Below are 27,317 nucleotides of genomic sequence, written 5' to 3' on the forward strand. Positions count from 1 at the left end.
TTTGGTGATGTTGTCACATTTGATACGACTTACAAGTTAAACAAAGAACATAGACCCTTTGCATCTTTTGTGGGATTCAACCATCATAGGGAAATAGTTATATTTGGTGCAGCCTTGTTGTATGATGAGATTGCCGAATCGTTTGTATGGTTGTTTCAAAATTTTCTAGAGGCTATGTCAAGAACGACACCAAAAACTTTGTTCACCAATCAAGTACTATCTCTACACCCAAACCAACTCGCGGTAAGATTGATGCAAACAAGACCAAAATGCTAAAATTTCCAAGTTCTATAATCATTAATTCCATAACTACATTCATCAAATTTCTATTCATGAAAACTATCTAAAATCATTGCATCTATAATCATCAAATCCATAACTACTTTCATCAAATTTCCATTCATGAAAACCATCTAAAATCATTGCATATTTTCATCAAAGCCAAAATGCTACAAACGCTGACAATACATCCGTTAAGTTTCATAAAATCCATAATAACATTAGTCAAATTTTCCAGAAGCCAACCAAACAATAAGTTACATCATAAAGTACAAAATTATAGAAAATACAATGAAATACACCATCGCCTTTAAATTATTTTCTATCCTTTCAAGCCTTCGACCATAGTCATCATTTTCATTTTCCACGCCATCAAGCCTCATCCTTAGCTCGTTAAAGTCTTCTACTATAATACCATCAAAAGCTCTAGTGTTGGAACGGATTGTGGACGTAACATCTTCATCATCTTCATCCACGAACTTGAAGTAATTGCAATGGGCAGTGTTACTCTACAATGCATGACAATCAGTTAGTCGAATAACACTAATTAATTTTTCACTACTTACATATTTAATATTTCCAATACATACTTACATATTTTGATGGGCAAACAAAGAACAAACTCCCTTGATTTCGATTCTCATTGGTTCTATCAATATATACGGCAGTTGCTCTTCCACAATTGCACAATCTTGGTTTTAATCTTATGTTGCTATTGTTAGTAGAAGAAGAAGCCATTTGTGTGCATACATAATACAAACAATCTCAAAACAATAGGTGGTGTAAGCTTTGATGTGTCTTTCACTCTATGGAAGTGCGGTTAAGAATGTAGTTCAGTAGTGAAGTGTGGTTAACTTGGTGCTAATGAAAGTTGTTCTTTACTTCATTTCAGTAGTGAAGTGTGGTTAAGAATATAGTTGCCAAGGGATCAAAATGACTGTGCTTGACATTTTGAACATTCTTGTCTGATTATCACCAAACGTTTTGATATCAATGATTAAGAATGGCATATAGACTTATATGGCTGAATTTTCATAAGAAACAAAGTCAACATGTGGCTTAAACTTGCGTAAAAAAGTTGATTTCTACAACATGTGCCTTAAGTAAAAATGGTTCCCATTTCCAAGTCCAAACTAGTTTGGGATCTGCACTAACCAAGTGTTACATATTCAAGGAAGACGTCTGACCATTATTTCATGACCAATACTAACACAGTTTGTATATGATCATTCATATGATATGAACAAGCTATCATTCATTCATATGATATCATTCATTAGTGCTCCATCTCATAGGAACAGGTGATTACCATTCATATGATATGAACAAGCTATTATGCATTCATATGATATCATTCATTAGTGCTCCATCTCATAGGAACAAGTGTTAGATATTCAAGGAAGATGTCTGACCATATTTTTATGACCAATATAACACAGTCTGTATATGATCATTCATATGATATGAACAAGCTATTATGCATTCATATGATATCATTCATTAGTGCTCCATCTCATAGGATCAAGTGTTTACCATTCATATGATATGCATTTGATATTTAAAATTCTCTGTAATTTTTCTGTGTAGATTCTTTTTGCAATGTAGGTACATTTGAGAATGAGTTACAAGGGCACAGTAATGTTGGTTGGAAACAATATTTGGGATCTTGGGCTCTGAATGTTTACTGATCTTTTTACCTTTAAACATGTGTTATTTTTTTTTTTTGTTTGGCTTATTGCAAAGGTCAAACAACAGAAATTCCAAACACACTCTATTAGTCACAACCTCAATTCTATAGCACTACTCATAAAACAATGTTGGTTATTATTATTATTAATTTTTTTTTTTTGATGATGTGATGATCCAACCTCACATCTATTGGTCCACATTGTCACTTGAGTACTAAACATCATAACTGTTGACTTGGTATTTAGATTGTTCAGATTTGAGGCAATTAAGTAATGAGATTAAAAAAAATTTAAAAATTGGCTATTGATTCATCAAAAACAGGGAGCATATTTCATGAATTGGCTACTGATTTATCAAACATTGGCTACTGATTTAAAGAATTGGTATTCAGATTGTTCATATTTCATATCATATTTTCATGAATTTGTTGTCTTTGGAATTTAAGACAGAAACTCACAGAAGTAATTAAATAGCGAGCATCAATCAATTTAAGATAGAAAATTAGGGAGCTTCAATCAATTTATCTCACTAATTAAATAGGTTTATGGATACTGATTCATCAAAAACACACCCACAACAAAGAATAAACAAAACAAACCTAAAGAAGTATTAAACAATGTAATAGAGAGATGGAAAGAAGAAGAAGAAGAAGAAGAAAAAGAGAAAGTCCAAATCAAAGCCCTAAATTTTTAGCCGTTGGAATCCCAAATCAAAGCCCTAATTTTGAAATTTCAAATCTATTTTCTTAATCCCAATCACACAATCCTAACTTCTTAATTTCAGTGTTTTGAAGACAAACCTGGTTCATCTATGGCTTGAGAGCCCACATTTTCGTCAAGAAATTTCTTCGCTTAGTCGATGGTGGTTGCGGTGAAGCTATGGTTCACGAAGCAGAAAATATTAGGGCTGGAGCGGCAGGTTAGGGTTAGGAATGGGTTCACTGTCTGGGTCGCCGTCAGGATCGGTCATCGGTGAGGGTGGGTTCGGTGGACGAGAACGGGTGTCTGTGAGGCTGAGTGAAAGTGAGAGTGAGAGCAAATGTATAACCTTTGTATGTATAGCATCGGGCAGGAATTTTTTGAAATTTTAATTTTATATATATATATATATATATATATTTAATCGTTGGATGTGCAACGGTTGATCTCAACCATTGAATGTAGGAAGTAAAGTAGGACTCTCAAGGAGGGGATCTGAACTCATCCATGTTTACCTATACACATATTAAGTGCTCATTTGGTTTTCCTCATTGGGCTAAAAAATCACGAAAGGACAAAAAAAAGTTAAAAAATCACAAAAAAAAAAAAAAAAAAAAAATTGCCATTCCAATGTCAAAAAACCAAAAAATCCAAACAGGAAACAAAATAACCAAAAAAGTCTCAGGTTAAAATAATCAAAAAAAAAAAATCAAAAAACTAACTAAAAAAGTCATTACCAAATGACCCCTAAAATAAAGGGTGGTGTTTCCATGTGCAACCCATTAAGGGCTACATACATGCATGGTAGTTTTAAGTTGTTAGATTACAAATATTTGATCTTGATTACTGAATTGTTTTATTATTTTTTTTAATGGTTGAAAAAGGGCAACCGGAATAATCCATACTCTCCTTTCTCGAGCTTTTCTCCAATCCATAATTCAGACTGAAAAATGTTATTTGACCCAATTGACTCATTTTTGGATTTTGTTTTAATAATTTAAATTGTTCATATTTTAAAATTTGTTAAGTATTTTATTTCTATAAAAAATTAAGTTAAACATATAATTATTGTTATTCGATGGATTTAAATTTTGGGACACTTTTTCATAAATTCCTTTTCAGCTATTTATATTCTATTTAGTTCACATTATTTTTTTTTTATGTTTCAATAAGTTTTATGGGTGACATAGTTATCAAAATACCCTTAATAATATTTATATTTACAGTGTGAATGTTCCATAATGTGAATGTTTATACGATCAATCTGAATGTTAACATATTAATGTGAATATTCATATTATCAATATATATGTTCACACGTCAATGTGAATATTCACATTGTAAAATATGAATATTCACATCACTAAATTACTAACCTTTCAAAAAATATTTGTAAGAGTAAAAATATTTACAAAATATCTTAAATATGAGAATTAAGATTTGATAGATCAAATATTCAAATAATAGAACTTATTAAAATATAAAAATATATTATGAATTAATTAATAAACAAAAATTCTAATAAATTTTCCTTAAACTTTTATGAAAGTATTTGACGAATATTAAAATATCAACTATTCAAATTATAAAAACAAAACTGGGCCGAAACAGTTCTTCAGTCCGATTGTGGACTGATCTCCTCCGTTCTCTATTCACCTCCCCTTCTAGCGATCACTATTTCTCTCTGCTCTCATCCCTATTGCGTCTCTCTCGTGTGAGCCAAGTCGAGGAGTAGATGGACCCTCAATCGACTGAGAATGTGTAGTGGTCCTGCCGAAGGTTGGTGTAGTCGATTCGAAAGTGATGCCAGAGGAAAATTGATGGCTGGAGGAAAATCGAGGGTTGGTTTCAGGGCTAGGGTTTCAAAACCACCACCACCACCACCACTACATCCACCGCCATTACATTCTGGTAAACCCTCTTCCACTCTCTTTCTCTCTCTCTCTCTCTCTCTCTCTATCTATATATATATATATATATATCCTCAGTTTCTTGGTCACTCTCTTTCTCATCTCGCTCCCTCTTTATCTCTCTATGTTGGAACTTTTAACTTGATACATTGGAATGTGAATGTGTTGATTATTGCCAGAGTTTGAATTTTATTTTGTGCCCATCAGTACGCTTACATATGGATGTAAAAAACAAAAAATTTCAAACAGAGCAATCAAATTAAGGAAGATTAAATTTTCTGGAGGAATAGAGAACTCTTCTAGGACATAATTTAGCTCTACCCCAAGATTGGGTTTATCTAACCTCCTCCATCAAATTGAATTTTGATCTCATCTCAGATCTTCGCCTTGTATGACATTTGTTTAGTGGGTTTGCTGCTTTGTTCTTTGGATTTGTTTCCTTTTTTGTTTGCTCTGTATACATGATGTATATATAATATATATGTACAAGGTCAATTACATTTGTAATCTTTAAATATGAGATTTGTGTATTTTGATCCCCTATGTTTAAACTGTGTCAATTTAGTCCCGAATACATAAAAAAGCTTCAATTTGGTCTATATGTGTAATTTTAGATATTAAATGAGACAGATCACATACTTTGCCGTCAAAGCCCTAGCTCAGATCTCCCTCTCTGTATTTCTTAAAATCTAGAGATGATGATACCAGGTTTGAGTGCCCCAATTTAAAAAAATTCATATATATATATATATATATTCCTACATATACCGTAAGGTGTATGTGTGCGCTCGATGAATTTCTATATGATCTGCTTGTTCAATCTTTATGTCTTGTTCTGCTTATCTACATTTTGTGATCTGCTCATCATTTTTCTTTCAATCACTTTAGTTGTTTTTAATTGCTATCTAGTTGATATCCCTCGTCACAAGCCCTCATCAGTATGATTCTATTTGTATGTTTATGTATAATTGTTTCAACTATGTGAAAAATGTGTACAATAGTATGTGTGTGAGTTTGTGTGTTGAGGAATGGTGCTGTAAAGCTTTACGTATATCAAAACCTGGTTGGTTCCACAAGGTATAAGTCCAAATTTGTAGACCAAAAATTACTGCACCATTCCTCTACAGGGCTTTACATATATACATTAATATATATATATACACACACACAATATATGAGATTTTACTATGCTAAATAGGTGTTGGGCAATGAACGCTCTGATTTTTTTTATTATTTTTCACTTGAACCATCTTACCCTCTATTTGGTTTTGATGATGGTGCCACAAGTACACATCAATGCTTCATGAGTCTTCTTTTTTTTGCTTGTTGGGTGCTGTTTAAGTGTGCAATCCCTTACAGTTGCACAACATATGCAACCTTATTAGCCCTTGGATACAAACATTTGATCAAGACTATTGAATTGTTTAATGGTAAAAAATTCAAAACTGGGGCAAATTCATGCACCGATTTTTAAAAATATGAGTAAATTACCTATAATGTTGTGTTTTGTTAGGAAATTTGAGAAGGAATTTATAAAAGAATAGGAAAAAGGTGTGTGAAATTAGGTGAAATGTAGGTATATTTTATTCATATTTCACCTTCATTTTCTATTTTCTATTTTATTTTCCAAATCATTTCTCAAATCCTCTAACCAAACACAGCGCTAATAACTCTATATTTTTATTAAAATTTCATTTTAATCCTTTTACTTTCAATTGTAATAGTCAATCTCTTATACTTTAAGTAAAGTTGTAATATCACCATTTCATCTATTTAATTAATTAAGTTGACAAAATTTGTCATTTGAAGCATACTTGACATTTTTGTCGTCTCATTAATGCCCTTATACTTTTATTAAAATCTCATTTTAATCTTCTTACTTTCACCAAAATTTTACTTTAGTTCTTTCACTTTCAATTTCCGTTAGTTTTGTTAGAGCATCTCCAATTGCTTATCAGATATTTCATCAAATTTGAATAAAAATTTAAATAAAAAATTGATCTAACATGATACATTCTAACCTTTTCATCAAATCTGGCCAGTCAACTGGTTGGTCGTCCGTCTGAAGTAAATTCAAATTCATTCTTAAAATCAGTTGTCCGGGAGGATGTCTGAGAGCACTTTGAACGGATGTCTGAACCAACAGCCACCTACAAATTTGATGAAAGAATAAATGCTCAATTCATTTGATAAAAGAAGTATCGTTTCGTTCATTTGATACTAAACTGATGAAATGATTAGAGCACCTTTTTATTAGTTTTTAATCAAATTTAAATTTGATGAAAAATCTAATGAAAGATTAGAGATGGTATTAACGGTATATGGATGAAAAGATGAAATTAAAAATTAATTTCAAATATAAAGAATTAATTGTTATAATTAAAAATAAATAGATCAAAATAAAATTTTAATAAATATGTAAGAGTACCAAGTATAATTTATCGCAAAAATATTGATCCGGTTCATCAATCATTATCCATTTCAAAGGATTACTAACATTGAATTTTGAATATTTTAACTTATTTAAATAGCATGACTTATCTATTTTGAATATTCAAAATAGCATGATTCTATATTTTTTAAGTTATACTTAAAAAAAAATTATAATTAAATGTTGAGGTTAATTCTCATGTACTATCTAAACATGTAATAATTATATCAAATATATTATCAATATATATATAAGTTGAAGATAATGTAACTTGTTTGGGTAAAACCAAACCAAACCGTATAGAAAAAATTGGAAATACTTACAGAGAAATAGAAAACTTACTAACATGTAAAAATTTGGAACCAAAAATTGTTTAATCAAGACTTGTGACAAATTCGTCCCTCGCTATAGTGCTCTTGAGTTTAAATTGGACGTTTATCTTTCGCGATACAACGATCGAACCTTGCAAGAATAGCACTGCAATCCATAAGTCTGACGAATCTTACTGTGTAGAAACTCTTCTTTATAGAAGAAGGACAGACTGTAAAAGAAGAGAATTTCAAGATGAATTCAATTATTAATGAATGCAATGGGACTTGCTTATATAGACACAACTCTCTCATTGAATAGGTGCAATTGAATAGACACAATTGTTCTCACAAACGGGTTCAATTTCTGTATCGAATTCGATTCAATTTTGACCTAGAAAATAACAAATTTATTGAAATAAAAATCAAATTTTATATTAAATAAATTTTGTCTTAAAACCATTGTTAAATGATGCACTTTGAAATCAATTTCTCATTCACCTACTAATGATTTTTAAATCATTTTTCTAACATTAAATTTCACATAAGGCATAACTAAAGATCTCATGAGTCATAACTAAAATATTATTATAACTGAAACAAAAAAGTTGATTATAATTAAAAAAGAAAATAATATAATTAAGAGTACATATGATACACTTTTTCGAGGGATGCGCATAATAAAATTTTCCTTGTTATTGAGAGTGTTAGATTAACTATATTCATATATCATATTTAATTTATTATATGATGTATTATCACTTTTAGTAGAACTTATTCAACCAATGTAATTATGATAAATAAAATAATAAATTCAATGAATATAAAGAAGATTATTTCTTATTACTCCTTGGAGCGGCCATAGTTGCTATGAGTTCAGATCTTCTGTTATGGTTTCTTGCCATGATTGTTGTAGTACGACAAAACGATGTCGTTTTGTTTACTCTTTTTTTTTTTTTTTTTTTTTTTTTTTTTTTTTTTTTTTTTTTTTTTTGGGTTTCCCACTCTTTGGCACTTCTTTGTCAGATGCTTTGTTTTGTTCCTCACCTAACCTAACAGAGAGACGAACTGTGAGAGAGAGAGAGAGAGAGAGAGAGAGAGAGAGAGAGAGAGAAACCCAGCAAGCAAATCATGTTTTCCTCTTCAATAAACAACATTGAATTAAAAGCAATACTATTAATATGTTTTCGGGCTATTGCAAAAGAGAATTACTTCACCAGAAAAATAAAAAATGATTTGGTTAAGATTTTTTTTTTTTTCAAGTTCAGACCCATTTTCCCAAGGTTGAATTGAGTTGGAAAGGAATTTTACATTTTCTCAGAAAGCAAATAGATTTGAGGGAAGAAGAGGAAAATTTTTATTCATTTTCGAATTATTTGTTCGGCAGATCTAATTTGTGTTTTTTACTAGGTGAAGCCAAAATTGATCTTTTTTTTTTTTTTTTCAAGTTCAGACCTATTTACCCTAATTTTGGATCCTTCTATCCCTGTTCAGGCAAGCTTAACCCAACACACACACACACTCATCACATAGAAAAAAATCTTCACCAAAATATCTTCATATTTATCAAGTATTTCATCTTTGTATCTTCAAAAACACATGAACTCGAAAACCCCTCTGTGCATTCTGAAAATGTTCGACGAACCGTCGCTTCACCCTTGCCTCGCCTCTTCGTTTCATTTCTTTGTTCTTGCTCCGTCGGTGAGTTAGGGAGAAGAAACCAAGGGGGCAAAAAAAAAAAAAAAAAAAAATCAAAACGACGTCATTTGATACCACAACAGGAAGCATTGCAGGAAGCCACTGTAGATGATTTGGACTCTAATGGCTACACACAAGGCCATTATGTAAAGTACAATTGGGTCAGTCACTCATTTTTTGTTGAGAAAAATCTTACCGCATTGTAGTTTGCTCTAAAGCACCTCACCTCCTTGTCTAATAAAAATAGTTAAATAGGTTTAATATGATTTTAGACTAAAATACAACATTAGCATCGTTACTGATATGTGAAAAATGACCTCGATACCCATGTTCTATTTCTCTCTCTCTTTCTCTTTTTTCATTTTCTTTCTACCCTCTTCTATTATTCACATTAATTCTAATTTAATCACATATTAACCTAAAGTACTCTTAATTTTATAAATTAATTTTTAACCTTTTATCATAACGTTTAATTTAATAACTTAATTACGTGTTAACCAATTAAATTATCTATTAACTTTAATAATCCTAATTTTATAAATTAGTTTCAAACCTTTTTTATCTTAATTTTTAATCTAATAGCATTTCTAATTATTCTTATATATATATATAAATATAAATTCAATGTTCATATATATACACTGTTATAAAAAAAAAAAATTTTGGATTCTAGTTAGTAACATCAAATATTGCATCAATTTGTTTGGGATAAATTATAAATACGCCCCTTGAGATTTACTTAAAATACAAATTATCCTATACAATAATAAAATTACCTAAATTATTAATAGAAACATATTTCTACATCATTAAAAATTGTTAATTGATTTGATGATTTATTAATAAAAAAGGCAATCTGTTATGAAATTAGAAACCTCAGGGAGTATAATGTAATTTTCAGAACTATCGGGAGCGATTTGTATTTTAATCAAACCTCAAGGGATGAATTTGTAATTTTTCCATTTGTTTGCATCGTGTTTCGGCAAACAGATCTAGTTGGGATGCATGGGTGGGAAAGAAGATGTTTGCTGGTGCCGTGGGAGGGGAGAAAATCGTGAAGGGAGCGGCTGTATAGAAGGGAAGAGAGTGAGTTTGTCATTTTGCCTTGTGATTTGACTTTATTTTTTATTTTTAGCCACTCACTCTCATAATTGATGCGTGAACTTCAAAATCTGTCAATTTTGATGGAATTAGTGACGGTAGGGAGAAAAATTACAAAATAACTAAAACAACGTGAGGTTTCTTTGGTTATTTTTAAATGCTAGAGAAGTAAAGTGTTACAGGGTGTAACTATAAGATGATAAAATAGATTTTATCCTTCCTTGTTCAATGTGGGAATAGTGTGCCTGGTGGCTAGACACATGATGATTCTTATTCAAAATAATTAGGTCACTTGCTTCTCTTTTCTTATTCAATATCAGATTGAAGACTTGGGTTTTCACTTTGGCTTTTCATGGTGCAGATCTCTCCTTTCAATTTCTAAAATATTTATACACACATCACTTGTGCACCCACCGTAGTTCCTATTAAAGTGAAAAGAGTCTTCTCATTTTCTAGTTATTTCAATCATAGAAAGCAATTTCTCATTTCCACTTGAAGAGAATATATGCAGAGGGAATAAGTAGTGGAATTTCTATCAAGTTTATTTTATAATTTCAAATAGTTTTCTCCATTAATTACATGATCCGCAGTGTTCGAAGTTGCAGTGAACATGGTAAGAGCATGAATTTGTGATTGAAGTTACTGAAAATAGAAATTAGCTTCTTTTCTCCCATGGCTTCTGCAATGAAAATTGTAGTGGAGGAATTGGGAGTTTATATCAGAAAAAAATTCAAAGAGAAGAAAAAATTTCATGTAAATATCTAACTGTTATAACTTAAATTAATTTGTTCGTTATAGGTAATTAAACCATGGCGCTAAGCGAATTGGAAGAAATCGAAGATCATGTTTCCATTCGTATTGACAAAATGCATGCTAATTTATCGAATACATCCTCTGATCATTGAATCTTCAGAATCAATGACCACTAATGCATGGAAAATGAGAAAGCATATGAACCAGCAATAGTTGCCATTGGCCCTTACCATCCCAGTAAGGCTAACTTACAAGAAATGGCGCTGCACAAATTATGATACCTGCAAAGGCTTCTAAATCGACAGAAAGAGAAGAGCGTGGATAGGTATGTTATGGCCATAAGAGAATTAGAAAAAAGTGCATGCAATTGTTATGCAGAAACCATTAGACTTGACTCGATGAGTTTGTGGAAATAATGCTTCTTGACGGTTTCTTTATCATTGAGTTATTTCGCAAGTCAATGAACAAGGAACTGAGAGATAGTGATGACCATATTTTCCAATCAAAACAAATTGTTCATGATTTACGACATGATTTGGTTTTACTAGAAAATCAAATTCCATTCTTTATCCTTGTTTGTTTGTTCAACATGACTAGGCTTCCAAGCTTGGGAATCATTCATATTGCCATAAATTTTCTATAACATACCCAGCTACATACAAATTTCGAAGCTCAGTATGGAATCCCAATTGACAACATCAAGCATCTGCTTGGCTTGGTACATGATTATTGGTGCTTTACATTTGTTGGGACTTGTACAAATGTAAAGGTAAAGCAATGGCAATTCATAAACTTGGCAACAAAGCTTCAAGAGTTTGGGGTTCAATTCAAGATGGTTGAAAAGCGACAACTTGTTTGATATAAAGTTCATAAGTGGAGCATTGAAAAGTCCCACTCTTATCCATTACGGATAATACAGAGTCTTTCCTTAGAAATCTAGTTGCATACGAGTTGTGTCCTTTAGATCATAATCAACCATTGTGTGTTTGTGACTATATCGTGTTCATGGATTGCCTCATCAATTCTTCAAAGGATGTTAATTTGCTCCACCATAGTGGAATTATTGAAAGTTGGGTAGGTGATGGTGTAGAGGTTTACACCATGTGGCACAAACCGATCAAGGTCACCATGAGAAATGCCAATAACTTTGGTTATAATGAAGTTTTCAATAATGTGGATAACCATTGTATGCGGCGCCAATGTGTGGATGACAAACTTAAGGCGGAATTACTTCAACAGTCCATAGGCATTTGTTTCATTTCTTGCTGCGGTTATACTATGCTCACCATGGCACAAACTGTATTTTCCATTCTTTCTTACAGTAAGGCAAAGGCAGCATTTAAGTCCCTGTTGTTTCCTTAATCAAATGTGTTAAATTTAAATAAGAAAAAATGTTATGTAACTAAATATATATATATATATTTAATCATTTTGTGTACATTATACTTTGTTATGCAAGAGGGTGACATAAAACTGTAGAAAAACAGATAGCATATAGCGATTTAGATCAGTCAAATTATTAGAACAAAACTATTGCTCTTAACGTCAATTTGGTCCCTGTCAAATTCGAGCAAATTAAAACAATAGGGACGAAATTGACACATTATGTAAATTATAAGGATCAAATTGACACATTGTGTAGACTTTTTTTCCATCAAATTTAAAAATCATTATTTATTGGATTAAAATACACAATTTGTTAAATTAAGGGGCAAAATTGAGCAAATTAAAACGACGGAGACCAAATTGACACATCGTATAAACTATAGAGATCATTTACATAATTTACTCTTGTTAAAAAGATAATAAAGTATAATAGGTACACACCCATAAACACAATTTTGAAAGGAACTGTGGTGGGGACCCCAGCAACCCCAGCTCCACGTGGGGTTCTGCGATGGCAAGACAAAAATAAATAAATAAATAAATAAAAATAAATTTCAGCCAATGAAAAAACAGTGGGAGTGCTGGGGTCACCCCCACTGGGGCCTCAGTCATTTTCTTTTTGAAAGACCTAAAAACTCCATGAACCCCCAAAAAGTAGTGGTCACATACTAATTCCTAAACCCTTACAAAACATCTAATGAAATCATCCACGATGCTATATTTGTTTAAACGGATTGAATAAGAGGGATTGTAATTTATTGGATTATTAATTGTGGGATAGTTCTTGGCTATTTGGTTGGAAATTACGTGTATTTTATGTTTGTTTTCTCATGGAATTAAATATAATAAATGACTATCATATTGAATCCAATGTTTAATTGAAATATTATGAAAAAGATAAATACTCAATAGACTATTTTATCATTTTCAATTGTTTACTAAGTAATAACAATACTAAATCTGTCTTTAATATTTTAATTTTTTGGGTTAGATTAAATAAAAATTTATTTTATTTTTATTTAAAAAAAATTAAATAATTTTATTTTTTAAAATTAAATAATAAATAATAAATAAAAATATATGTTATTTTTAAAATAAAATTTTTAATAAATTTATTTTAAGAAAATAACAAATATTAAATAATAAAATATCAACAAAAATTTAAAATAAAACATCTATAAAAATTTATTTAAAAATTAAATAAATAAACATCAATAAAAATTAAATAAATTTATTTTATTTTTATTTTTTAATTGAGATTTTTATATTTTATTTTATTAAATACAATACATAATGAAATCAAATATTTGGGGGGCAAATGTGTTATTTTACAACTCTTTTTTTTTTTTTTTATCAGCAAAATGAACTTTTATTAATGAAAGAAAGAAGGCCAATATGGTTACACCAAATAGCAACAAAAAAAAAAAGTGCAACAAGCACCATAGCATTACAAGCCCATCCCAACAACGTTGGCACTGGCTTGAACAACCAATCATATGCAAGCACCGCAAGATTGGTGAGAAGCCAACCAAGAAAACAAAAAGCCAATGCAAACAAAGCTAGCACATGATATTCCAATTGCACAATTTCTATCCTACATCCCCCTAGGACACAATATAACATATAAGAGATTCATACTTTAGTGGGACTCCTAATCTAACCTACAAATCCTCAATCAAACAATTGACTCCATGCTAGATTAGACATGGAGTCCAATTTCTCCCCTTGAGAAGAAAAAAAAAAAATAAAAATAAAATTACTATTCAAGACAAAAAAATTAGACCCAATTTTCAAGTCTCTTGGCAATCAATTAGGATATTAAAGGTAACATTTTCTCTCATATATTCTCTAATCATTAACCAATCATATCACTTGCACATCATTAAATTTATAAAATAGGTCTAAAAAGAAAATTTTTTTAAAAAATATAAAATAGACTTATATATCATTTTTCAATCATTTTCCAAAACAAATATCGGTGTTCCCCAATTACATTAAAAAGTTTACACCGGGCATGCCGTCTAGACTAGTACCAGAACTGCAATTTCTCTCTCCATTCAAACCCCATTTTGTTGAAGACTACCTAATTTCTTTATAAAAGCGGTTTAGTTCTTTTTGAATCAGTCAAGTTGTTCCTTTGAAAATGGATTCTAATGCAGATCTTCCACTTGCATTCTAAAGAACATAGATGAAAAGTCTGATTGATTAGCCTATATATATATATAATTTTGTTTACTTCAATTCCCAATTAGAAAACATTTGCAATTTTTTTATGTAAAAAATCCAACTGGGAAAAAGCCTGAAGAGCGATCTAGGTTTGACGCAAAACAAGCCCCATAATGAATAAAAACCATTGAATCCACAAACAGAGGTCAGTATTCTCAGTTCTCCGTGCTTTATTTATTTTTTTTGAACTGTCAATTCTCCATGCTTGATCAACCAATTATCAACTCCTTGAAACTTTATATATAAGAGTACCTTTGGAATCCATGGAAGCTTTCACAACAAATGAAACAATGGTTTGAATCCTTGGAGACTTCATCAATCTTCAGCTCCACAATATATACGACTCCAAACTCATTTTCTTCCTCTCTAACCTCATATTTATGTGCTTTACGTTGTGTTTGATTTGGGAATTTAGAAAGGGATTTTGAAAAAAAAAAAAAAAAATTATGTGTGCAAAACTAAATAAAATGTAAATATATTTTATTTATATATTTCATCTAATTTCACACATTTTTTCTTTCCCTTTCTAAATCCATTCCAAAATCCATCAACCAAACATAAGGATGGCTTGAAACCAATTCCCAACGTAACCCGAGTTCAAACTCCATCAAAATTTGTAAAATTGTCACCCTTTACTTGAGATATGAAAAGTCTGCATGAGCTATGAAAATCCAAAGATTTTCTACAATGTTTATTGCTTAAATGGTTCCTCAACATATGTGGCACAATCTAGTTAGTGTGGGAATCTTTGATTTGTTGTACCCAAGAAATGAACATTCTACCTCCAACTCTAACGCCAATACTGACACAACATGCACTTTTCCAAAATAAATAAAGAGGAATGATTGAGACCCCCACAACTTCCACATCATTCTATGTGAGGGAGAGAAAAAAAATAAAAATAAAAAATAAACAGACAAATGGACCAATCACACTCATTTAGAGGTTATGGGGTCCCCAAATTGGAGCTCCCAAGCTTTTTCCATGAATAAAATTGAAATTAAAACAATTACAATTTAACTAGATTTGTTTAACGAATTGTCTACCTAATATAGACTCTAGACTTTAGCAATCTCCTTTTTTAGCAATTCGAGGATAAAACCGACTCGAGCAAATAAGCCTAAAATTGGACTATACAGGTGCGTCAAGAATAAGGGATGAAAAACAATACTAGTATCCAATTGTGAGACAAAACTAGTCTAACAGTTTTAAACAAAAATCAATTAGGCCTAACTTAGTTGATTGTTACGACTCTCCTAAGAGCTTAGTCTCAAGGAGGAGGTTCTTGAGTTTAACTTTGTCTATAAGAGTTGAATTAGGAGGCAATCACTTGGTGCTTGCAAGGGTGTGAAGATTAACTCGTATAGGTGCTGATCTAACTATTAATACTAACTTTCGCCGATCAAAAAAAAGTTTCAAACAAACATCTAGTCTATCATTGTTGGATAAAACTTAACATCTAAAGTTTTAATGGGTGATCTTTGGAATCAATTTTTCATTTGCTCCTTAATAATTTTGATCAAACTCAAGTTTGGTAACGGGTAGATCTAGGATTACAATATTGGGGAAGGGGGGAGGGCAAAAGTAAAGTTTTAAATAAGTCTAAGCGGGCGGATTAAGTCTAATTTAAATGAGTAAAATCAACAAATCACTATTAAAACTAAGGTAAAAAATAATTATAAAAATGTATTCCATGAACTTAAATTTCAATGATTTACTTCTAGAAAAATGCAAATGAGAAGTAATATTCATCTAGTACATGAATGGTACTGAATTACAAATCACATTGTGTACAAAATTTTTTGAAGTTATCACATACTAATAAATGCAAAATGAAAATACTTGGGTTGTTTCCTTTTTTTTGTTTAATGGAAATAAAACGAGCAAAATTATGGTATACACTCTTAAAAATGCATGCACTATGCCTTTTCAAAACTACAACTACAATAATTGGTAACAAAATCATAATAATTAAATAACTTTTTTGACAATAATTGTATGCAATAATCCAATATTCATAACATAATCATAATAGTTCGTTATACGACTATAATAATTTGTAAATAAAACTTTTATGGTATTGCATCCCTTCGTAACATAATTATAATAATTTATATTAACACTTCAAAAAATTATAATGATTCTACATGAAAAATCTTGAAATCCCCTAGATGTTGTTTTGTGATTATATATCAATTTTAAGCAGTAAACAACAATCACAATCAAACAATCAAGACAAATCGACACAACGATTTTACATAAAAGAATCACAATTGGAGCACCTCCAATTGTGATAAAAATACCACGGGCAAAAGCCACAAAACAATCCACTAAGAAGATATAAAGGAATTACACAAGTGTTCTCTCAATTACCTAGCGAATCGACACCCGAAATTGAACTGACCTCAATGTGCCTCTTCCAACCCCGTCTTCACCTCGAAATTGTCTTGCCTAATGTTGAATCCAAAACACCGATGTTGAATCTAGGACGCTGAGCCACTCCAGAATCCACCAAAGCTTCAGGCTCGAATTCTCCAGAATCCATTGAAGAACAACTCTCTCTTTTGTATAAAATAAACAAACAATCCTTTGATGTATACTTCTTAAACCATGAGTTGAATATTTAATCAAACATCAAAGAAAATTAGCAAAATAGCCCCAGATATAAACCCTAATATCCAAGAAGAAGATCTAGAAGCGTAACCCTAAAATCTAATTGAATCACATATTTATAGCAATCTATTCTGCGATCTCCACTCGAGTGCCAGAATAGCCGCTCGAGCGGAGAAATGCAACTGCCAGTATTTTTGCAGGCGATCAAACTTCTGGAACCAAGGATTCTCCGCTCGAGCGGGGGAATGTCCGCTTGAGCGGACAAGCAACTTCGAATTCATTTTTGCATTTTGCTTCAGGAGTGCTGCCCCTCAACCTCGCTGTGGCACTGCCTCGGACCTGCCGTGGGGCGCTTTCCCTGGACCCCCGCGAGCTGACTGGGCAGCTCGATCCCGGTCAAAGTCAACGAAGTGGCAATCATGAAAGAATTAGCACCACAAACTTCTCTGCAAAGCACAATTTGGGTTAGATTTGCATCTAAAAACTCATAGCCACACTGAAATAAAAGAGCGAATAAAAGTACAACTGAAAGGAGTTTTGTCAAACGGGATTGCTAAGAATAAAAACCTAACAATCTCCCCCTTTGGCAATGCCGTGACAAAACACACCTAACAAATAAAATCCTAATCACCCCAACCCATTACAACCAATAGCCAACAAAAACAAACTTCTTTCTCAAGGTCATGATCTGCAAACAACTATTAGTGTCACATTCTAGAAAACAACTATTAGTGCCACAAGAGTATATGAAAAAACAATAGACATATGACAAAATTATCTTGAAGCATGAGATTGAAATATGAATAGATGTAAATTGAAGATGTTAAGAACATGTAGCATGAAAACATGAAATCCTAAGACACATGCGCCCGACACATGGCATGAATGCATGAAATCCTAAGACACATGCACAAGAGTATATTTCTCCCCTTTTTTGTCGCGAATTGACAAAGGAAGCTCAAACAACGAAAGCAAGATAAAAAACCACACAAGCAGGGACAAGATGATGGAAAAATTAATAACCTACGAGAAGTAAGAAAAAAACAAGCAGTGGATAGCAACAAACAAACCAACTAATGCCAAATTCCCTTACCAAACCAATCCAAGATGAACCAAACTCCCCCTCACTAAATAAACCACAAACACTGAAAACAGTGAACAAGAAGAAAACGACAAAAATAATATGGTGGAGCAAGTAAGGAATTTTAGATTTGTACCTTAAAACACACAAGATTATCCAAGAAACACAATTACTTGAAAACACAATGTGCACAACCTCTAGAAGATTCCTCATAAAAGAAAGAGATGCATTATGTGAAAAGCATAGATCCCATGATAAAAGTGTGTGTGTGACACTTGGAGTTCGACAAACACAAGATTCAAATCCTAGTATTGATCAGATAGTTGGACCTCCGGCAAGAGAATCTAAGCACAACTATGGAAAGTCAAACCACTAGGAATCAAGGGGTATTTGGTGAGTAAAAGCGGAGGCTCCCCCTCAATCAATGAATCCTATTTATTTTTTTCTTTTGCACATCTTTTTCTTTTCTTTCTTTTGCACATTTTTTCTTTTCTTTATTTTGCACATTTTTTTTCTTTCTTTTGCACACTCATTGGCAGCTGACATGCTCAAGAGTACGGAAACCGAACCAGAGAAGCATGGATATAATAAGGATAGCCTGGTTGGTGACTCTGAGGTAGCCTTTTCCTTATGGCTAGACTACAAAGAACAGAAGGGAAAGCCGTAGAGATGCAAAAAGATGGAAGGTGGTTAAGAGACTCAACATCACCTATGATGTGCTAGTATAAGTCAATTCCTCTAGAAAAACAAAAGATACAATGCTAGAAGTCCATAGAAAAAAATTGATCACTAAGGCGGAAGACTCTGATATTTGCTAATCCAAGAGTGTGTACAGAATGAGACATACTAATCAAAAAACACACACTCTGAAATGAGTAATGACCACAGAAAGTACACACATATTAACATGTAATGGATATTCTCAACAATTCCAATATGTACCAAGAACTTCTCAAAAATTTCAAGTTTGCAAAACCATACTAAGAAAATCTTTTTGGATTTTTTTTTTAAAAATAAAGCAAGACATAAAATAACCAAGTACACACTAAATGATACCACACATTAAATGACCCCAAAAAAAAAGAAAACACACAGAAACCCAAAAACTAAAACGAATAAAACAAATTAACACAAATCAAGTTTTCTCACCCAAACCACTTTAGTATGAACAAAGTTGTGAGAATTACAGTTCTTGGGTGGTGACTTAACATTGTGGTTTCCTTCCCCTTTAATGGGAACCCGTCTCGATGTGGTTTCCAACTTCCTATTCCTAGGTCTAGGCAAATGCAAACTCGATCCATGTTTGGTCTCAAGCAAATGAAAATAACGAGGTCTAATATGACCTTTAACCTCATTACCACCAATGAAATGTCTCCTACCCCACGAGATGTTAGAATTTCTTCCATCTCTATGAGACACTCTTCCATGCAACTCATAACAATGAGGGCGAATATGACCATACATACTACAATGATGACAAATAAAAATATGGTGTAAGGGTGTACCTTCTTTTCTTTGACCTTACCAACTTTAGGAAGATTGAGAAGTCTTTCCTCTCGTTGAATCTTGTGCTCCCGCTGCCCTTGAGTTCTTGTATCATGAGATGTGGACGCACTTTGTTTTTGCTCTTTCTTACCACCAAAGCCAATGCTACTCTTGTCAGAACAAATTTGTTGAGACCCAATGATATTATCCAAAGTTTTGATCCTTTATTCCAAAGACCAATGGTTGCCATAGCACACTTGAGCTCTTCCTCTTTCTTGATGATTAGCTCTTCTAAGGCACCTTGAGACATCTTGAGAGTTTCAATCTTTTCTTCATATGTTGCATAAATTTGCTGAAGCTCGTTCCTCTCTATCTCAGAAGTCAAGAGTTTTGCACAAAGGACTTGTCGATCATTAAATATCTTGATGGCATCATTCCTAGCCTCATAAATCTTTTCCTTTAGTTTGACATTCTCACTTTCACATGCTTTGAGTTTCATAGTGAGTTTTTCATTCAATTTGGATAAGTTAAGAGATTCCTTAATTAATTTTTCATAAGCTTGCTGAAGCTCTTCATCATCACAACCTAGGATTCATTATCACTTCCCGAGGATTCATCATCTGTGACATTCTCAACCGACCTCTTCGGATACTCTATATGTCCTTCACTTTCAGAATCCACCATGAAAGCAAGGAATTGTTTATGTCCCTCTTTGCCTTGATCTTCATTGTCACTTTCATCTTTATCAGATTCTGATTCATCATCCTAAGTGATAACGAGGGCTTTCTTTTTCCTCAAACGAGTGGGGCATTTTTGAGCAAAGTGGCCAATCCTTGGCATTCATAGCATTGGACTCTTTCAAAGTTCCCTTGTATCTTTTCTTTCTCCTTCTTGGCTATAGAATTAATTTTGAGTTTATCTTTGCCTTTGGATTTATGAGTATGAGTAGATTCCAAAAGATTATGATTCTTTTAGAAAAGATTTTTTAAATTGTTTTACAAAAGCATCCGTAATCTTGGAATTTATCTCACAATCCTTATCAAAATTCTCTCCAACTCTATGAGCACTATTAAAAGCAATAGCATCTTTTTGTTTCTTTTTGAAATTCCTATGTGCCTCATAAGTTTGGAGATTTCCAACCAAATTATCTAACTTGAGGTTGTCAACATCTTGAGCCTCCTCAATTGCCGTAACTTTTGGTTGGAACCGATCTGGTAAGGACCTCAAAATTTTTCCTACAATCTTGGATTCCGGTATTTTTTCACCTAAATTGAAGCTGGAATTTACAATGTCACTCAAGTTCGCATAAAATTCATCAAAGGTCTCACTATCTTTCATTGAAAGGTTTTCGAAACTAGACGTGAGCCTTTAAAGTTTTGAGCGTTTAACAGAAGGAGTGCCCTTATGAATAGTTTGTAAGATATCCCAAGTCTCTTTTGCAACTTCACAATTGCAAATTCGACTAAACTCTTCAAGTGTGACGGCGCAAAAAAGAGAATTGATAGCTTTACTATTCCAACTACTATTTTGGTAATCAATTGTGTCCCACTTATCAATTGGTTTGGGGAAAGTTACTCCATCAACGGTAATCGTTGGTTTGGTCCACCCATACATGACAAATTGCCAAACTTTTTCATCAATAGATTTTAAAAACGATTTCATCCGAGCTTTCTAAAAAGAATAATTAGATCCGTCAAGTAGGGGTAGTCGAACTGTAGAATTTCCCTCACGAATTGAATCCATCATCACAAATCAAACAAGATATCGCTCTAATAGTTTTTTTAAAAAACGGAGCGACCTACTCTAATACCAATTGAAAAATCTAAAAATCTCCTAGATGTTGATTTGTGATTATATATCAATTTTAAGTAGTAAACAACAATCTCAATCAAACAATTAAGACAAATCGACATAACGATTTTACGTGAAAAAATCACAATTGAAGTGCCTCCAATTGTGATAAAAAAAATCACGGGCAAAAGCCACAAAACAATCCGCTAAGAAGATATAAAGGAATTACACAAGTGTTCTCTCAATCACCCAGTGAATCCACGCCCGAAATTGAACCAAACCCAATGTGCCTCTTCCAACCCCGTCTTCACCTCAGAATTGTCTTGCCCAACGTTGAATCCACAACGCCGATGTCGAATCCACGACGATGAGCCACTCCAGAATCCACCAAAGCTTCAGGCTTGAATTCTCCAGAATCCATCGAAGAACAATTCTCTCTTTTGTATAAAATAAACAAACAATCCTTTGATGTATACTTCTTAAACCATGAGTTGAATACTCAATCAAACGTCAAAGAAAACTAGCAAAATAGCCCTAGATATAAATTCTAATATCCAAGAAGAAGATCTGGAAGCGTAACCCTAAAATCTGACTAAATCACATATTTATAGCAATCTGTTCTGCGATCTCCGCTCGAGTGCCAGAATGGCCGCTTGAGCGGACCGATGCTCGAGCGTAGGAAATTCTGCTCGAGCGGAAAAATGCAACTGCCAGTATTTTTGCAGGCGATCAAACTTCTAAAACCAAGGATTCTCCGCTCAAGCAGGGGAATGTCTGCTCGAGTGGATAAGCAACTTCGAATGCATTTTTGCATTTTGCTTCGGGGGCGTTGCCCCTCAACCCCGCCGTGGCGCTGCCCTGGACCAGCCGTGGGGCGCTGTCCCCTGGACCCCCGCGAGCTGACTAGGCAGCTCGATCCCCATCAAAGTCAGAGAAGTGACAATCATGAAAGAATTAGCACCACAAACTTCTCTGCAAGGCACAATTTGGATTGGATTCGCATGTAAAAACTCATAGCCTCATTGAAATAAAAGAGCAAATAAAAGTACAATTGAAAGGACTTTTGTCAGACGGGATTGCCAAGAATAAAAACCTAACATTACAAAATATAATATATAGAAAAAAATAAAAAAATAAAATAAAATTAGAGGGGCCAAGTACAAATTATATGAAACCTATAAATTACATCCATGATCTTAGCACTCTTACCAACTTAGCAGGGGCTAGGATCCCCAATGAGTTTGGTGTTCATCTCCACACAGAGATGAACATGTTGCACAATCAACTAGCTATAATGGATGCATGAGACCTATACCTTAATTTTGATTCGAAGTTGAGGGAAAAAAGAACTAAAATACAAAACCATTTTCTAACGATAATATCATTAGAACAATGTCATTTGAGTTTATTATAACTTAATCTCGCAACTTATACCCTTTAAATTTTTAAGATAATCAACAAAATAACCACTGACTATTCTAAAATCCAATTTCTTTTCATGTGGATTAATAATTCTAATTTTGTAGACAACCCCAAACATGCAGGTATCTTAAGTTCAGTTTCCTTCCTGTTCACAGTTCAAAATGAGTGTTTAGAACTGCCTTACTAAGAACTGAATTCTATATGAAAACAATAGATCATAATGACATACATCCACAATATTTTGGATAGTTAGAAATTATTTAACATACTTTTAGTGAATTCATTAGCGTACAATAATGCTTATCAGCTACATCATTCTGCTAAGGCATTTACAGATATTATGTCTTTCATAGAGTTTAGCAAAATGCTTCTCAACTACATCATTCTGCTAAGGCATTCACAGATATTATGCATTTCATAGAGTTTAGCAAATAGATTTATGCTTTGCATTATCTTTATGATTTTTACATTTTTGTCTAATTGTCTTTCTTCCTTGATAATGTACACCTCAATAGTGTCCATTTACTAGAGATCTTTTATGCAATAAATAAAATCATAAAGTGAAAATTCATCTATAAAAGTGATAAAATATCTTTATTTACCAAACATGAAGTGTCAAAAGGGCACATTAATGTCCATTTGGGTAATATGAAAAAGCCCTGTATATCTTGTGACATTTTACTTAATGCAACCTACACTCCCTAAAAGCAATAAAATCTAAATTCAAAAGAATCTTATCTTTACTAGTTTTTATAACTTTTTTCAAAAAAAAAATAGTACAGTCTTTTATGCCACAAGATTGAGGAGTTTTTATTTATCAAGCTATATTTAGGACCAACATAATGATGCAAGATAAATTAAAATTTTGAGAAATCATCAAAATTTTAATTTATACAAACCATCATAAATAATACCAAAAATTAACAAAAGAGGTATTTACAATAAATTAAACTTTTATTCTAAATTTTGATAATAACCATCAAGGTTAATTAAGTTTAGAAAAATCAAAAAATAATTTTCAAAATTAGAATGAATATAAAATTTTGAAACAAAGTCTAAATAATGATCAATGCCCAAAAAATAAATAATAAATCCCAATAATTTCAATTGGTGTTTTAACATTATTGGTTTGAAAATAATCTTGTATCTAATTAAAAAAACATGAATAGCCATTTTCTTTTCTATGAGACTAAAAATCTTGAACAGACTTATTTTCTTTAGGCGGCTATTTCTTTATTCCATTTTCTAAGCTTTCTCCCTTTCTTTTTGGCTCCTTGAATTACGCGATCAATAAATGATATCTCAATTATTTAAATTTTGTTTCTTCTCAAATAAACATACTGGTCAATTTATTAACTTTCTACTTACTATTCATAGAATTATAGTTAATATAAATGACTCATACTGAAGAGACAAATTGTTCAAAATAAATTACACGAAAATAAATTCATTCATAAATATTCTTAAATTCTTTAATTGAGCAGTCAAGTTAGACAATTCAATGATATACTCATACATCTTATGCATACCATCGAACTTTATCATGGTAAATTTAACCATAAGTCTCCTAGCAAAAAACTTATTAGCAATTCATAAACATTCTTTCACATTATTTAGCATTATCAGTTTAAGGAAGTTAAAACTTAATGTTTGCTACGATCATTCGCATAAACATAAAACTTATTTATTTGAGCCTTACCAGTAAATTTCTCAAATAGTAACAATAAGTCAAAATTCAGAACATCGAGATGAAACTAAACTTGTTCTATTCATTTTGAGAAATCAATTTTTTTTTTTAAAATCGAAACAAACAAAGTATACAAATATAGTGAAATAAAACTTTAATAAATAATTCATACTCACTATATTAATGCTAAGAGTAATCAATAATTGATAATTAGTCAAGATAAAATCATATTTAAACAATCACAAATAGTATTACCATGACCTACCTTTGGAATAATCTAATACCATACTATTTAACAATTATGGTGATTCCATTTCACCAATAAGACTAGTGGATAAAATATTCATAATTAAGTAGGTCTGTTACCTTTGTGTATTCATTCCAATATTAATTATGAATACCTATCAACAATTGTACTCCAATTCAACAATTACTTAGAAGTGGTGCACTTTTGGGCCAACATAATATCTTTGTAATTAAAGAATTGCGAATTGCAAAGTCATTATTTCTTAATACTTGGGAAGGGTATTAAATTTTAATTATTTGATTTGATATCAATGTGTCATTCCGATTGGGTCACTTTGGCAACTACCAATCTTATCATAATTTAGATTTCAAATCAAAATAAAAACTTTGCATGGACATTATTAAATAAATAATAATTTATTCACAATTATTCATCATTATAATCATAATGCATATAACGAAATCATAAGAATAATATTAAGATAATAAATATTAACACAATTCATATCCTAGATCACATAAAAATATATACTCTTGTACCTTATCAAACCATCTATAAAATCAAGCTTATACATAATGGTGGTAATAACATAATACTAAAATAAATTTTAGAGATTATGGTTAGATCCATAAATAGTAATATGCTTAGTATTATAAAGATCACAATAACACTTTAATGCGTCTCACATTAAAATTTGATAATATAAAATTTAGAAAAATATGAATAATAATGATTCATTATGTAACATGAATATATTTAGGCATTACTAAATCAAACAATACAGTGATCATTACTGACCAAAATTTTTCTCATAATAAAGACAATTAAATCATGCAAACTATTCAACTATTCAGATATTAATTTATTCAATATATCTGAAAATAATAATTCAACATAATCTCTACCACTAATATAGATGATTGTGAATGGGTCATCAATCAAAAGTGTTCCACAAACTGATGGAGAACATAACTTTATCAAAATAAGAGGTGTAATCATAAAGTGTGCATTGTATATTCATAAATATTATTCATGGAAGATACATATACACACAATAAAATCGTAATCAAACTTGAGCACAATTCCGAAATTGTAATTCGTTCAAATCATGTCTCATAAGTAATAATAATATACAAACAATCAATGATGGTCAAAAATTAAAAATAATTAATTTTATTTAATGAAAAATCATGATGTTCTCTCACCAGTGCTCTGATACCACATGTAAAAAAATTTATAGAGTTATGTATATATATATATATATATATATATATTTGATTAGCAAAAAAGGAACCTTTATTGATGAAAAAACCATACAAAGATGAGAGTACATCAAATAAAGGAGGGGAAGAGCAACAAGCATCATAGCAAACTATCCCAATCCCAACTAGGTTGGCACTGAGAAGAAAGCCCAATCATCTGCAAGAACAACCCCAGGAGTTTGGAGAGAAACCAAACTTGACAGGAAGAAAACCAAACAAGAGAAACAAAACACAAACAGAACATAGCACATAATGGGCAGGTAGATCAAAGCATAGAATGGGCAGGCAGACCAAAGCATACTTGAAGCCTTAGCCAAAACCAATTCAAAATGCATACTTAAAACCTTAACTCAGATCACACACAAGAAGAGCACACCCAAGGGAAAAGACCCCAAAAGCTATTAGCAACAACAACTTATCACACACATTTTATCAATTCATAGCAGTCCAAAGCATAGAATCTGCAAGCACAGAATGGACAGGTAGACCAAAGCATACTTGAAACCTTAGCCAAAACCAATTCAAAATGCATACTTAAACTTGAACTCAAATCACACACAAGAAGAGCACACCCAAGGGAAAAACCCTCAAAATCTATCAGCAGCAGCAACTTATCACACACAATATATCAGTTCGTAGCAGTCCAACAGTAGTAGAAATCTCTAACATAGCAGAATTAACCACAACAGCAGACCAAAAATAGAACAGATCATCAAATCATTAGATCAAAGCAGAGCAGATCAACAATTCATCAGTCCAACAACAGACCAAAAACAGAACAGATCATCAAGCCATAGCATAGCACAACCTCCCAAAATAACCACCCATTGTTCCTGATGTAGTGCAGGATTGATAAGGAAACAAAACACCAGAGTCCAATCCACAAACCCAATAACAACCATGTAAATCAAAACACAAAAACATGCAGCGGAATAAAATGTTTAGATCATACCTCGTTTGATCTAAAATCTCGTAGATAAATCACGTGCTTCCAGAATCTAATCCATCAATCCCAGCAGTGGGGTGATATTACAATGGTGAATATCACCCACACAAACCACAGTGCAAATGACTTGATCGTTGTTTCTTGGGAGAGAGTCAGTATATGGGTAGAAAACAAAACCTACGTTGTTTCTCTCTTGGTTACCCATAACCATATATCAGATATATATTATATTATTATTATTATCCATATCAGTTAAAACTGATAATATCTATATCCTGAGTGGTTATCCTAAATAGGTTTGAAT

The 27,317-nt window shown here is 32.0% G+C and overlaps 1 long non-coding RNA gene across 1 annotated transcript; it reads left to right on the plus strand.

The window, feature by feature from the left end:
• Positions 1-4,242: 4,242 nt before the first annotated feature.
• Positions 4,243-11,436, plus strand: LOC114278190 (uncharacterized). The gene is made up of 3 exons (XR_003634832.2): positions 4,243-4,577; positions 10,004-10,099; positions 10,913-11,436. It is a non-coding gene; the product is annotated as an uncharacterized LOC114278190 (long non-coding RNA).
• The last annotated feature ends 15,881 nt before the right edge of the window (positions 11,437-27,317 follow it).

This window comes from Camellia sinensis, chromosome 7 (genome assembly GCF_055761805.1).
Source record: "Camellia sinensis isolate YWXY chromosome 7, ASM5576180v1, whole genome shotgun sequence".
Lineage (NCBI taxonomy): Eukaryota > Viridiplantae > Streptophyta > Magnoliopsida > Ericales > Theaceae > Camellia > Camellia sinensis.